Consider the following 12,991-nt stretch of genomic DNA (forward strand, 5'->3'; position numbering starts at 1 on the left):
ACAAAGCAGTCGCTAGATCTTTTAGTGACCCTATCTCATGTGACAGTCACTGGAGCTACTCGTGATGGTCATCTGGCCTCTAGCATGACCGTTGCTAAAGGTCTATTATTCTGTTATGTTTGTAAGCTGCAAATGGGCTAGAGCCTTGTCTTAGTTCTAGATGATACTTGTCCAAATCTAGGTCGATGGCCAGGTCAAGTTTAGGGTTTGAAATGAGTCGATAAATATATCCAGAACTAGTTTAGATCCATATTATGAATATACGGATGAAACCTATACAAGACTTGGGTGTGTTTTTAGAAATATTCAAATCTTTGGTTGTTATTTATTACTAACAAAACTTCAGGCCATTTTTAACAATACAAAAAATTTAGGTGCTTTTTTATTATCACCAAATGTGTGTTTTTGAAAATTTCTTCTAAAAAAAAATTTGCTTTGAGGGTAAATCAATAACTTTATCCTATTAGCTCAACTTGGGATGATGATAATCCAAGTTAAAATGTGTTTTTAATTAGTAGAGGATATATTTTGGTGTGTTTTCATATTATCCAAAAGTTAGTTGTATATTATTGCCAAAACTTTATGTGTATTTTTCAAAATTCTCCCCTCCCCCCAACCCAAGAAAATAAAAATAAAAATAGCCAACAATAACCCTGTAATGCAAACATTTGACTCGGTCTTATTTAAACCGACAGCCTGATTTTGTTTATTGATGACAATTTGAAAGTAAAGCCTACTAAGTACGCAGATAATTTTAGCGCTAATGGAGCTTGAAGTTGTCTAGATATAACAAGCAATGCAAATAATACGATTTGTTAGTCTTAATTTTATTGATCAACATATATATGCATATATGAAAGCCAAGAGTTGGTGATCACAAATTTTACTAAACAGTGTTTAAGCCATTCGAGCTAAGTGAATCCATTGACAGATGAATTTCTTCGAGAGTTCTCCCTTTGGTTTCTGGAATCAACTTCATCACAAACAAAAATGCTGCTCCACATATTCCAGAGTATATATAAAAAGTACCTGTAAGACATGAATAAATACGAAGAACTTGATCAGTACCATTCCCATTCATCTTGATCATCACTACGAACAATCTTAGCACATTTTACATGGAGTCATTCAATGGGAACTGCATATGGCTTAGAGGATGAACAAAACGATTGAATCAACTTATTACACCATTTATCATTATTTAAATAATTTAAAAATAGTTTTAATATTTCAGTATATAAAAATATATTATTTAACTATTATTAAAAACTATTGAAATGACTAAGAATAATAATATATTGTTCATACGTGTCATCAGCATGTTATATGTCACGCCTCCCTGTTGTGTCGTGTCGTTAAAACACATGGCCAAAAATGACATGTCCCTGTGTCAAAGCTTATAAACTTGTTACACCATTATTCAAGATAACACACACATACTCACTCACACACACACACACACACACACACACACACACACACACACAAGGAGAAATGGCTAATGAACTTCATGTACGTTTCGAAACAACACCAGAGGACACACACACACACACACACACACAAAGGAAAAAGGAAATAGCTAATGAACTTATTTCAGCGTTTTCAAAATGACTAGTGTAAAATTAGGGTTAGAATTCAAACAACATCAGATTACACACACACATAGTGAACACACTATATATGCGTTATAATCTATCTCATTTCCTCATATTTTTTAGGACAAGAACTACATTTCCTATTTCTTTTCTTTTTCTCCTGAAAGAACTGTGGATTTCATATTTTTTGATTCCATGGAAGGAGTTTTCAACTTTACCAAACAGAAGCAGCCTTTGGTTTTTCGACTTGTTTTTGTGAGCATGATATAGGGAAGTACCATGCTCTAACTTACCATGCATTATCTAATGAACACGGATCCCATCATTTAGCCATTGATTGGATGGCTAGGATTGAATGTATGATTAAACCCATCCTATTTCAAAGGATGGAATCCGTTTCCTTATCTAATCAGGTTTGGTGCATCTTTGTGGAATTTTTTTATTGTTTACGATTCTTTTTTTGTAGATTCTTTGAATTTTACCTGCAGCACTCCAATTTTTTAGGTCGTTGTAAGTGTAGGAGAGAACCCAATTGCCCAGCCAGTTCACCAAGCTTGCTATCCCCCCAGCCACACCCTTTATGTTTAAAGCAAATATCTGCAAAAGTGAAACACAATTTTGAGGCTCTTCTCTGTGAGAAACATCAAAGTTAAGACTTCCAATATTTGATAGATGATAGTTTCAAACTCACCTCAGACATGATAACCCATGGCAGTCCGGCCATGCTTATTACAAAGAAGCCACTGTAAACCTTATTACACATCAAAGAAAACTTTCAAATCAGCAAGAAGATGGAAATGATGTGCTAACACATATATAACTTAGGGTTGAACGCCATTACCAATATGCCTGTCAGGTTCATGATGAGAACCAAGATCTTGGGCCCCTCATGTTCCTAAGGAGGAAAAAAAAAAGCAGAGTAGTGTTACACTTGCTACCAAGTGCCAATAGCAAGTAAAAGCAATCATCATTTGGGGTGTCACCCCCTGCGTAAGCCCAAGCTTGGCGACTCCCGGGCGTCGAGGGGTAAGCCCTCAGAGTTTTACGCCGACATGGACAGTGACCACAAGTACGGTAGGCTGAGCCAGCGCGGTTAGGTATCTATGCCTGGGGCAGTTTTTCCGAGGAAAGAAAAAGTAAAAGCAAGCATCATTTGGGGGTGGACATTGGGTTGGTATCCGATGATTAGTCGACTCGAGATGGGCCAGGTTTGGGCTGTCTTCTACATCCCAAAGCCTGATAGAGATCCGGCCTCTCCCAGCCCTATTAGGAAACGGTCCGGGTTCCAGGTAGAGCTGAAACACCATCATCAATAGAACCCAGCCAGACCAGTCCGGCCCATTTAGTAATCAGACTTAAAGAGCTCAATCAGACCTAGGATGGAACCTATCCTATGTCAAAGGATTGGATTTTTTTTTGGCCTTTAGGAGGTCAGGGTCTGGCTCTGGCTCTGGCTCTGGACTGTCAAACCGGTCTGATGCCTAAGCATCATAGTTATGAATGCACGCCCTAATTTGATTGAGGGTAATAATTAGCAATTCGGCATTACAAACTAAAGACATTTTCATAACTGCAAGATAAGTGTAGTAGTCTTAGGCCTGGAAGTTTAGTTACCATGTAAAGAAAGGGTTTTACATGGAATGAACAAAAATTTCTAAAAAATCTTGTCAGCTCAACCCTACTAAAGCTTTCATAAGGGCAGAGTTATGAATGAATTTACACATAGAAACGTGGTAGGGCACTTTTCCACCATAATGATTTGATGTTCGTTTGATTCATGGTGAGAAAGAAATATATTAGGGTTGCCAGCTCAGCACTTTCCCATGTAAGTTTCATGAAACAAACGAGGCCTTAGTCTCGTAGGAAGAAAAGTGAGTGAGATCAGTCGATCAGCATCGCAGACTAAGTTGGCTTCCCATTAACCAGTTACTTCTACCTCCATCACCTCTTATGGGGATGTCCTACAAGGTTCACAACTACCAATTTTATTAAAGAATTCTTACCTGAACATGAACATGAATTCTTATGGCGTATGATGGACCTTATCATATGTCAATAATCCTGACTGTGGATATTGAAGCCCAGATCGTGCCGCATGTCCACACTCGGTTAGTGGGTGTTGCCTCCTTATAATTTTTTACAGGCGAGGGACAAGTGGCTCACTCTGAGTTATTATCAAGGTTAGGCCCATCATATGAAATATGACCTGATCTGCCTCTCGCTTACTTATCCAACTGACCTTTTTTCTCAAGCTAGATTTACAAATGCAATTAAACGCTTAGAAATTCCATTAATGAGCAATTCTTTTTTTTTTTTTTTTGAAAGAACCATTAATGAGCAATTTCATACATCTCACACAGTAATGAATGCAATGGAATACATTAACAAAGAAAAATGCTTATGAGCAGTAAAGATTCAAATTAGATAAGGGGACGAAAGCTTTGGTTATAGGTATTAAGGTAAAGGATTAATCTTAGTTGTGAAGATTTGAGAGTCAAGCCCTTATGGGTAGTTACCTACATTTATTTATTTTTTTGGATAACAGTAAATTCCAGGGGTTAACTTTTTGAGAAGGCCTAGTCCCAGCTCAATTCCTAGCAGTGGGGCCAGGCCCAGGACCATAGCGGCTCAGTGTGTGTAGGATTAATATTAGATACTAATGAAGGCATGGAACTGTGTGAGTAGAAATCACCTTTCATTTTTTTTTAGACTTTTTTTTTACAGATATTTCGACCCTATATGGTGGTGATCATCTGCAAGGCTTGTTTGATAGAAGAGTTTTGAATCACGTGGGTGAAACCCATAAAAAGAGCCTTTAGCAGTGGGTGAAACGAAGTACCTAGCATAAAATTCTATGCCTTACGCACCTGATGGCCCAACATCTTGAGGAAAGGGCCTGTCAGTTGTGAGGCCCAATACCTTTATAATTATCATCGTGAATATGATGATAATCTATTGGCGACGATAATTAATGTGTTGATTATTTATATAATTCATTGACGATGATAATTATCATTATTAATATATTGATTATTCAATATACTCACGACAATACTTATCATTGTCCATAGATTACAAATAATTAGCATATTGACACAATAATTATCATCGTCAATAGATTACAAATAATTAGCAAAATTTAAATAAAAAATGAAACGTAATCTATGGCAAATATCACTAAAAACAAAATTTGCATAGTGTTTTCACAAAAATCATAAATTTTACATGATATCTGATGCAAAACTCTTGACAATCCTTGCGAACATCCCTCATGATTTTTCCATCTATAGTACTAAAATTGCGATAATCTTTGCAAAAATTATTTGTGTGAATTTCATTAAGAGTTTTGCATTGGTAGTTGCAAAAGTCTACTTTCAATGCAAAAATCATGAAAAGTTTGTAGAATTGATGGACTTTCACATGCAGTCAACTTAAAGAGATACAAGATTTTGTATTAGCGTGCAAATTTACATGTATATTTGGTTAAGGACCTCTTGGCTTGCAAGATGTTTTCCATGCATACCGGTTGGATGCACGGGAGTGCGTGTGGGTCAGGGCTAATTCCCCCAGGAACCACCTTAGGTGATTCCAACCGAGTATGGTGACTCGGGGCTAGGAGAGTTAATGCTTAGGCACCGACGAATGAGTCTGGGTGGTGCTCTTTCCTATGGTGCTCAATCATCGACTGATCTTCGAAATAGGGGCCGCAAGGTCTTGTTCCTTCAGTGGCGAGGTTTGGCTATGTTGTGCGCATGGAGCCGCAATACGCTCCATGACACGCAAGGCTAAGTCAAAGTTTATGTCTCTTTCGAAAGTGATAGCTGGTATGAGACGACTATGCACTAAGCAGCATGGACTATATGGAATGCGCATTTAGAAACACGCTTGATCAACTTCTGTTAGGTAGTTGCGCACGAGGTGGTGCGTAGGGCCAATGAAAATGATTTAGCACATGGAAACATGTTAATACGCAACCTTTGGCTGTTAAGTTGGTCATCTTAGATAGCTTGGTGTGTCTCGGGTTTGCGAAGCATTCTATGTCTGTGACAGAGCGATAGATAGGCTTGTGACGATAAGAAAGGATAATCGCGTTGCACTGGCTTATTGAAAAAAGTAAGCCCGTGACAAATTGGTATCATAGCATAAAGGTTCACGAAGACCTTATTCTTTATTGTGTGCGACACTGAAGAGGACAACAATGCTTTATCTTGGGTATGTAATTTTGCGCAGCTGAAGTGTGGTTGGTCGAGCACAGAAGCAAGATGTTTGCAGGATGGTATAAGACATCTTGTAGATGAAAAGCAAAAGTGTAAGGTTGTTGTTCAGTTGGCTAAGGAAACATAGATAAGCCAAAGATTTCTACCAGTTGTGCATTAGGCTCACAGGTAGAGCATGACGTTTGCCTTGTGGATGCAAAGAATGCACGTTGGATTCAGCTGAATGGATTTGCACCTTTGAGTATGAAAGACTCAATTAAACTTCTAGATACTCTCCCAATATTGTGGGTTAGCGAAGTACCCATGTTGAGCAAAAGGCTCGTTGCTTTAATCCTTTGAATTGGTAGATCTTCAATGGATTGTGCATGTAGAAAAAGTTGTTCGTGACTTGTTTGTTCTTGTGGGAATGTTTTGCTGACTCTGAGAGAGAGTACAACGTGCTGACTTCGGGAGGGGAGTGCAGCATTGGTGCAAAGTGCCCTTGTGAGGACGAGTGCCCAGGAAGACACTTTGAAGGACCGCATTGGGGTGATACGTAAGTAGGTGTTCCCCACTTGAGGACTCGTTTAGACCAGTGGAAAATCGCAAGTTTGTGCTTAAAAGAGTAGATATCCTTGCGGCATGCATTGGTGGTCATCTTTCTTTGTGAGGACCATGAAGGGCTTGGACTAGCCTTTGCTGGGGTTGGAAGTCACCCCAGCCATGAGCATCAAGATGACAAGTTTGTCGTGTGGACGATGATGACCTGTTTGTGTTTGAGACTGCACTGGGGTCTCACGAGCAGAGAATGCTCGATGTTGAAAAAGCAGAAGACTGCTGTCTAAGTGATCGGAGATGCGTTAAAGGTATGGGACTGGGCGTGTTAAAGGTTGCGGTGATGGTGGATGTAAATGAGAACAAGTTGAGCAGACTGAAGAAAAAGTGTAAACCAAAGATAAGTATAAAGAGAAACTGACATATCAGTGAAGATTGCGTTCTTACCTGCACCAGCATTGTTGAGGATGACAATGGTTTTAACTGAAAGAGAATGTCCTGGGTCGATCTTTTGGAATGGGGCATGTGCAGTGCAGAACTCTATTGAGTGGAAAATACATCGAGTGTAAGAACACGCGGTATGCGTTCGCTTGTTCGATGATGTGTGATGGTAGCATGGCATGCGATAGGCATCAATATCATTGTTAGTGCATCGTTGTGTGGTGGCACAGACATGGAGCGTTTCGGTTAAGCAGTGCCAACAGATCATAGGATGTTGCCTTTGGAGATTTGGTTAAGGATCTTTAGGCTTGCAAGATGTTTTCCACGCATAGCGGTTGGACGTACGGGGGTGCATGTGGGTTAGGGCTAATTCCCCTAGGAATCACCTTAGGTGATTCCAACCGAGTATGGTGACATGGGGCTAGGCGAGTGAATGCCTAGGCACCAACGAATGAGTCTGGGTGGTGCTCTTTGCTATGATGTTCAATCATCAACTGGTCTTCAGACTGGGGGCCGCAAGGTCTTGTTCTTTCAGTGACGAGGTTTGGCTATGTTATGCGCACGAAGCCGCTATACAATCCATGACATGCAAGGCTAAGGCAAAGTTTGTGCCTCTTTCGGAAGTGATAGCTGGTATGAGACGACTATGCACTAAGCGACATGGACTATATGGAATGCACATTTGGAAATGTGCTTGATCAGCTTCCGCTAGGCAGCTGCGCATGGGGTGGTGTGCAGAGCCAATGAAAATGATTCAGCATATGAAAACATGTTAGTATGCGGCCTTTGGCCGTTAGGCTGGCCAACTTGGACAACTTGGTGCATCGTGGGTTTGCGAATCATTCTATGCCCTTGACATAGCGATAGATAGGCTTGCGATGATAAGGAAGGATCGTCACACCGCACTGGCTTATTGAAAAAAATAAGCTCGTGACACTTATAGACCCCATTCTATTGCAAGTCTTCCCCATTTCCCAACATTATCGTAAATTGTCTTTGAGATTAAACATAAACATTTAAGTGAGCCTTTTGTACCATGGTGGGTTATATAAAACTATGTGTTGATTAGCATGATTACCAATTGATTATTAATTATTCTAACACCCTTTATAGTGTGGGTGACGCCGCTCCGAACATGGATTGGTAGTACTTTCATCTTCCTTTCACTTGCTTCATTATTTTCATCATTGTCTACACTGTACAAATAAAGAGATATGCATGTGACTCAGTTTTCACCTATCTTTACAATAGAATCAATGTTTGGATGTTCTTTCTTCCATTTGGGACTTAGTTAAGTGTTTGATCTTGAGTTCATTGTTTGGAGGCTTCTCTTGCTACCATTTTTGGATGACGACTTAAGGATTCCCCACTTGCTTTGTGATGCTCATGATTACTTATAGATCCATCTTTTTTAACTCTTTTAGGCTGCACAATCTATGGGGCTCCAATTATTCAGTTCCATCTCATAGTCGTCTTGCTCTGCTTTTCTTTGGCTAGCCTTCCTAATTGGAAACACTCAATAATGCTAATGGCCTTGATGCTTGGACACATCTCTCTCTCTATATATATATAACATTAATTTAGGGTTAGAGTTTGTTAAATTTGATTTTTTTTGATAGATTTTAGGGGTTTTTGCATTTTAATATTTATTTTTGCAATTGATCGAGCGAACACATGTGAAATCTGATGTTTTTTGTTTGGGTATGTTGAGATTTTAAGGGTTTTGCATTTTAATCTTTATTTTTATAGTTTATTGAGTGAATGATGCTAAATGTGTTTTTTGTATGCTTAGATTCTAGTGGTTTTTGCATTTTAACCCTTATTTTTGCAATTTATCGAATGAATGCATGCAAAATTTGTTTTTTTTAGTAAGCTTAGATTTTAAGATTTTTTGCATTTTAATGAATATTTTTGAAATTTATTGAGTGAATGCATGTAAAATCTAGTTTTTTTGGGGTAAGCTTAGATTTTTGGGGTTTTGCATTTTAATCTTATTTTTATAATTTATTGAGTAAATGATGCTAATTTCATTTTTTTAGGTATGTTTATATTTTAGGAGATTTGTATTTTTAATTTTAATTTTTATAATCTACTAAAATGCATTGTAAATCTGAATTTCTTTTTTTATTCTTAGAATATGATTTTTTATCAAAATATACAAATTGTAAACATTTTGTCCAAGTCTGTGATGAAGAATCAAACACCGAATACATAGATATGATCTATGCAAACACTAAACAAGGACACCATCTTAAACAGAGTCAAAAAAAGACTGGACAGAACATGGAGTCCTTGTCCAGCGTTGTTGGTGACTCAAGGGGTCCCTAAAGATCAATGGGCTACAATGTACCAAAGTTTATTATTAAAAAAATTTGTGTCCAAAAAAATGATCCACGACATGATTTGTACCAAATAAACTATGTTTAATGTATTTCTCTCACAAGCATTGCCGGGTCGACAACGATGTTTATACCTAATTAAATTATATTTTTTGTTTTTCACATTGAAAATTTGTGAATCTTAGCTCAAGGATCGGGCCTAAGTCTGGTGGGAGATTTCATAAACCATATCAAGCTTGTATGCCAATTGAAGTTCATGGGTCTGACCTATATACAAGGATACCGTTGGGATTTGAACTTGCAACGTTCCTGCTTAGGGGTTAGAAGTAGGTCCCATAAAGATTACGTAAAGCAGCCCAAGTCCATTCTTGTGCAGGGAAAAATTGTGGATCTTAATAAAACTTAGGGGTTAGAAGTAGGTTTGGTATAAAGTTTCATAAACCATATCGGGTTCTTGTGTTGGGCTGTCAATAGGTCAGGTTTGCATTGGGTATCTGACCCAACCCGAACCGGGACTTTCAGGTATGGGCATAAAAAAGGCTGACCCAAATCTGACCCGAACAATATGAGGGCTGGGTTTGGGTCATGATTTTGCTGGGTACTTGAACCGGCCCGGTTTTTTTGCCCGGTCTGAGTATTTTACATGTATTTTTAATGATTTTTTTTTTGAACTAATGGGAGTCCAGGCCCGGGATTCCATTCTCGTGATCTGACAAAACCTGACCCTATACCTGATTATTTGTTAATTAGGCTCGTCCAGATATACCCAAATGGATCACGTACCCGACCCGATGACAGCCCTACTCGCATGTAATCGGAGCTCCGGATAGTTAATTGGCCCTTTTTTTTGTTTACTAAACTGTAGCCCCACCGGATCCAGTTTGAGTGAAGATCGGGTCATACCCGACTCGTTTGTATTCGTAGGTCGTGCTTTGGAAAGGCGTTGGCTCATAAATAGGCATAGCGACAAATATTGGCGATATTTTGAAAATATCGCCGAAAAAAAGGCATTCCCTTCGCCCTCCGTCCTTCTCCCTCACCCGAAACGCCTCGACGCATGAATTCACGACTCCCTTGTCAGAGAATCCAAATCCCTTCTTCTCAAACAAAAAAAAAAAGAATCCAAATCCCTAGAAACAAACGCCAACGGAGGAATCGGCGATCCTCTCTCCCTTTTCTCTTCCTGGTAATAAATCGGTTCCCCAACCACATGATCATTATTTTCCGATTACAAGAAGAGTAAATTTGCTTTCCAATGATCTAAGACTATTGTTTTCCTATAATCATCGTCCTTGATGAGAAATTTTTCCGTGACGAAGCATGCATCGATCATCCGTTCATCTCCTTTTCTTTCTTTCTTTTTTGTTAATCGTTTGAATTTCTTGAAGATTTTATCGTTCTGGTTACCGTATATAATGCTGTTTTCCATATGTTTGTTTTCTATTGCTTGATTTTTGAGATTGCTTTGTTCTTGTAGCCCGAATTTCGAACTACACAATATAATTATGCAGTTTCTTGGGTATTGATTTTCTTATTGCCTGATATTGTAGATTATCGTTCTTTGTCTGAACATGAAACGCCATGTAAGAGGTGAAAAAGGAAAATTGCAAACCCCATGCTTTTGTTTTATGAAAAGGGCCTGAAAATTGAATTGGCGCTGAATCATGTAAGATCCATTTTGCATTTGATGAGAAGGAATAATTAATAATAAATTTTTTCCCATTTGTAAAACAGAGGTTGTATATATCTGAACTTTTGATTAACCATGTGATTAATTGGCACCTCTCGCATTTAACTCCCAAGGGCAGCCAAAAACATTTCCTTGGAGGTGTATGTTAATTAGAAATGTATTTTCTGAAAGTCAATTTATTCTCTTTTCCTGGTTTGCAAAAGGAGTGAATGTTTTCAATTCACATAACTAAAAGTATAAGAGAGATCTCAGAAGAATCATTTGGTAGGTTTGCTGAAAAGTTCAAATGCAGTTGAATTGGCTTGACTTACACTGAAAAAATGTCAGAAAACTCTGATCTATCAAAATATTATGGAATTAGGAATGTTAGCTGAAAAGTCAAAGTAAACAAGAAATCCCTTATTTGTTATTACTGTAAAGATCGTTTGATTTTAAGCTAGTAGTCATAGACATTTTTTTTATATTAACTGATATATTGTCTAGATTTGGAGCCACATTAATCTATGTCAGGTTAGACTTTAAAGAAAGTCCATTTGACCAAATTTGTTTGATGGAACAAAGTTGAAAGAACTTTACGTGCACTAGTCTTTTTGGGTATCTAAAGATGCTGAAGAATTAGGTACAAATAGAAAAGACATTGTAAAAGAAATGAGATCTGTAGCTACTGTTCATATGAACCAGTTGAAATCACGACCAAAAAAGTTGTGAAACCTTGCAATTTGATCAATATCACTCCTACTGCCTTTGTTTTCCTCATTCTGTCCCTAGTTTTTATGTTATTGCATGATGATAACAGTGATTATAATGCTTGGCAGTTAGAAAATTTTAGTTTTTGTCATTTTTAAATTGGCTTTATTATGTTGATAAACAATTAAAAATTGCCTTCAGATTTTAAGTTGGTTTCTAACTGAAATACTCTGATTTTCATGTTGGGTTTACTTGGCAATTTTTTCTTACACACAAACCAAGTGTATGAAATACAGACTCCTTTGTGATGTGAGAAGGTGACAGGTTGCTTATTTACTTTGCTAGCAGTGCACACCAATGATCAAGATAAAGGGAACTATTGCTGGCAATAGATGGTGGACAAGACAAGTAATGCTTCTGACTGAAAACAAAAAGTAACATGCTAAGATTACTGAATTTGTGCTTGGCGTTTTAGGAAGAAACAGTAGTTAAGCTTTCTGACAAAGTGGATCAATCTCAGCAATATTGATTTGTTCATCCTGGCCAGGTTTTTTATAATAGCCTTTGGTGATAACTAAAGGTGGAGCAAGCGGGTGATTGATCTAGCAATGCATCCACAAATCTCTGCATCATGGAAAGAACACATATAAGGAAAATTAGATTATAAAATGTGGAAAAAGGTAATGTTAGTCTAACTGAAACAAAGGACCAAAGGAATTTCATCTATGCAGCTAAGGAAGTTTAATATGGCATCAATCCCTCACTCATGGAGGTAGTAGATGGAATGAACACAAGACTTTCTAAACCCGGATAAGAAAGCTAAGCAGGCAACTATAGAAGGTCAAGAAGAACAATTGAAATAGGGAACTTAAAGAAAGATGCTGAAAATATTGGTTGTGAAGGTTGGAGAGATAGGATGAATCAAGCATAAAAAGTTGAAACAATTTCTTTCACATTGAACTGATCCCTGTTAAGACAATGAGTCTGGATCTGACACGAGTTTACAATGTGTATCAATGTTATATAACCATGCAAGTTATGCAATAGGCTCCTGATAGACAGACTTGATTACCTTTTTTCTTCATCCAAAAAGTAATTACTATATATTTTTTTAATAAATGTCAACAAATCAAGGCTGCTTAGAAAGTATGAAAAATAACTAGAAAATGAAGACAAGACAAAACACAACATAAATCTTAATGGTGCAATGAGAATCCCATTCACACTTGTCAAGAATCAATCAAATTGGACTCCGCTCCCTGCTGTTTTAAGTTGGCTCAGATTCTAATCTCTTGGAAAAAGTTCTGCAAGGATGGGTAATGCCATGAAGTACCTCCAAAGCTCATTTTTTTTTTGTTGTTTCCATACCTTCTCAAGTGGTAAAGAGCTGTGATCCCCAAAATTGTGAAAATTTCCCCTGTTTTCCATAGGATAAGCTTGCCTAGTGATCTAAATTTTGAGGGAATCTCCTCATTTATGATGCAATGA

At 37.8% G+C, this 12,991-nt stretch overlaps 1 protein-coding gene across 7 annotated transcripts in view; it reads left to right on the top strand.

The window, feature by feature from the left end:
* Window positions 1-10,174: 10,174 nt before the first annotated feature.
* The window catches only part of LOC149840809 (uncharacterized), a 122,896-nt gene continuing 120,079 nt past the window's right edge, over window positions 10,175-12,991 (top strand). For 4 of the 7 annotated variants that reach the window (XM_090003350.1, XM_090003353.1, XM_090003348.1 and 1 more), the window contains exons 1-2: window positions 10,181-10,312; window positions 11,852-11,911. The gene's annotated coding sequence lies outside the window, so the exon portion shown is untranslated. Of the gene's footprint in view, window positions 10,313-11,848; window positions 11,912-12,991 lie in introns of all 7 variants that reach the window. The other 3 variants (XM_090003351.1, XM_090003349.1, XM_090003352.1) reach the window with 2 other exon arrangements.

The sequence above is a fragment of the Nuphar pumila genome, chromosome 4, assembly GCF_984573655.1.
Source record: "Nuphar pumila chromosome 4, dmNupPumi1.hap1.1, whole genome shotgun sequence".
Taxonomy (NCBI): Eukaryota; Viridiplantae; Streptophyta; class Magnoliopsida; order Nymphaeales; family Nymphaeaceae; genus Nuphar; species Nuphar pumila.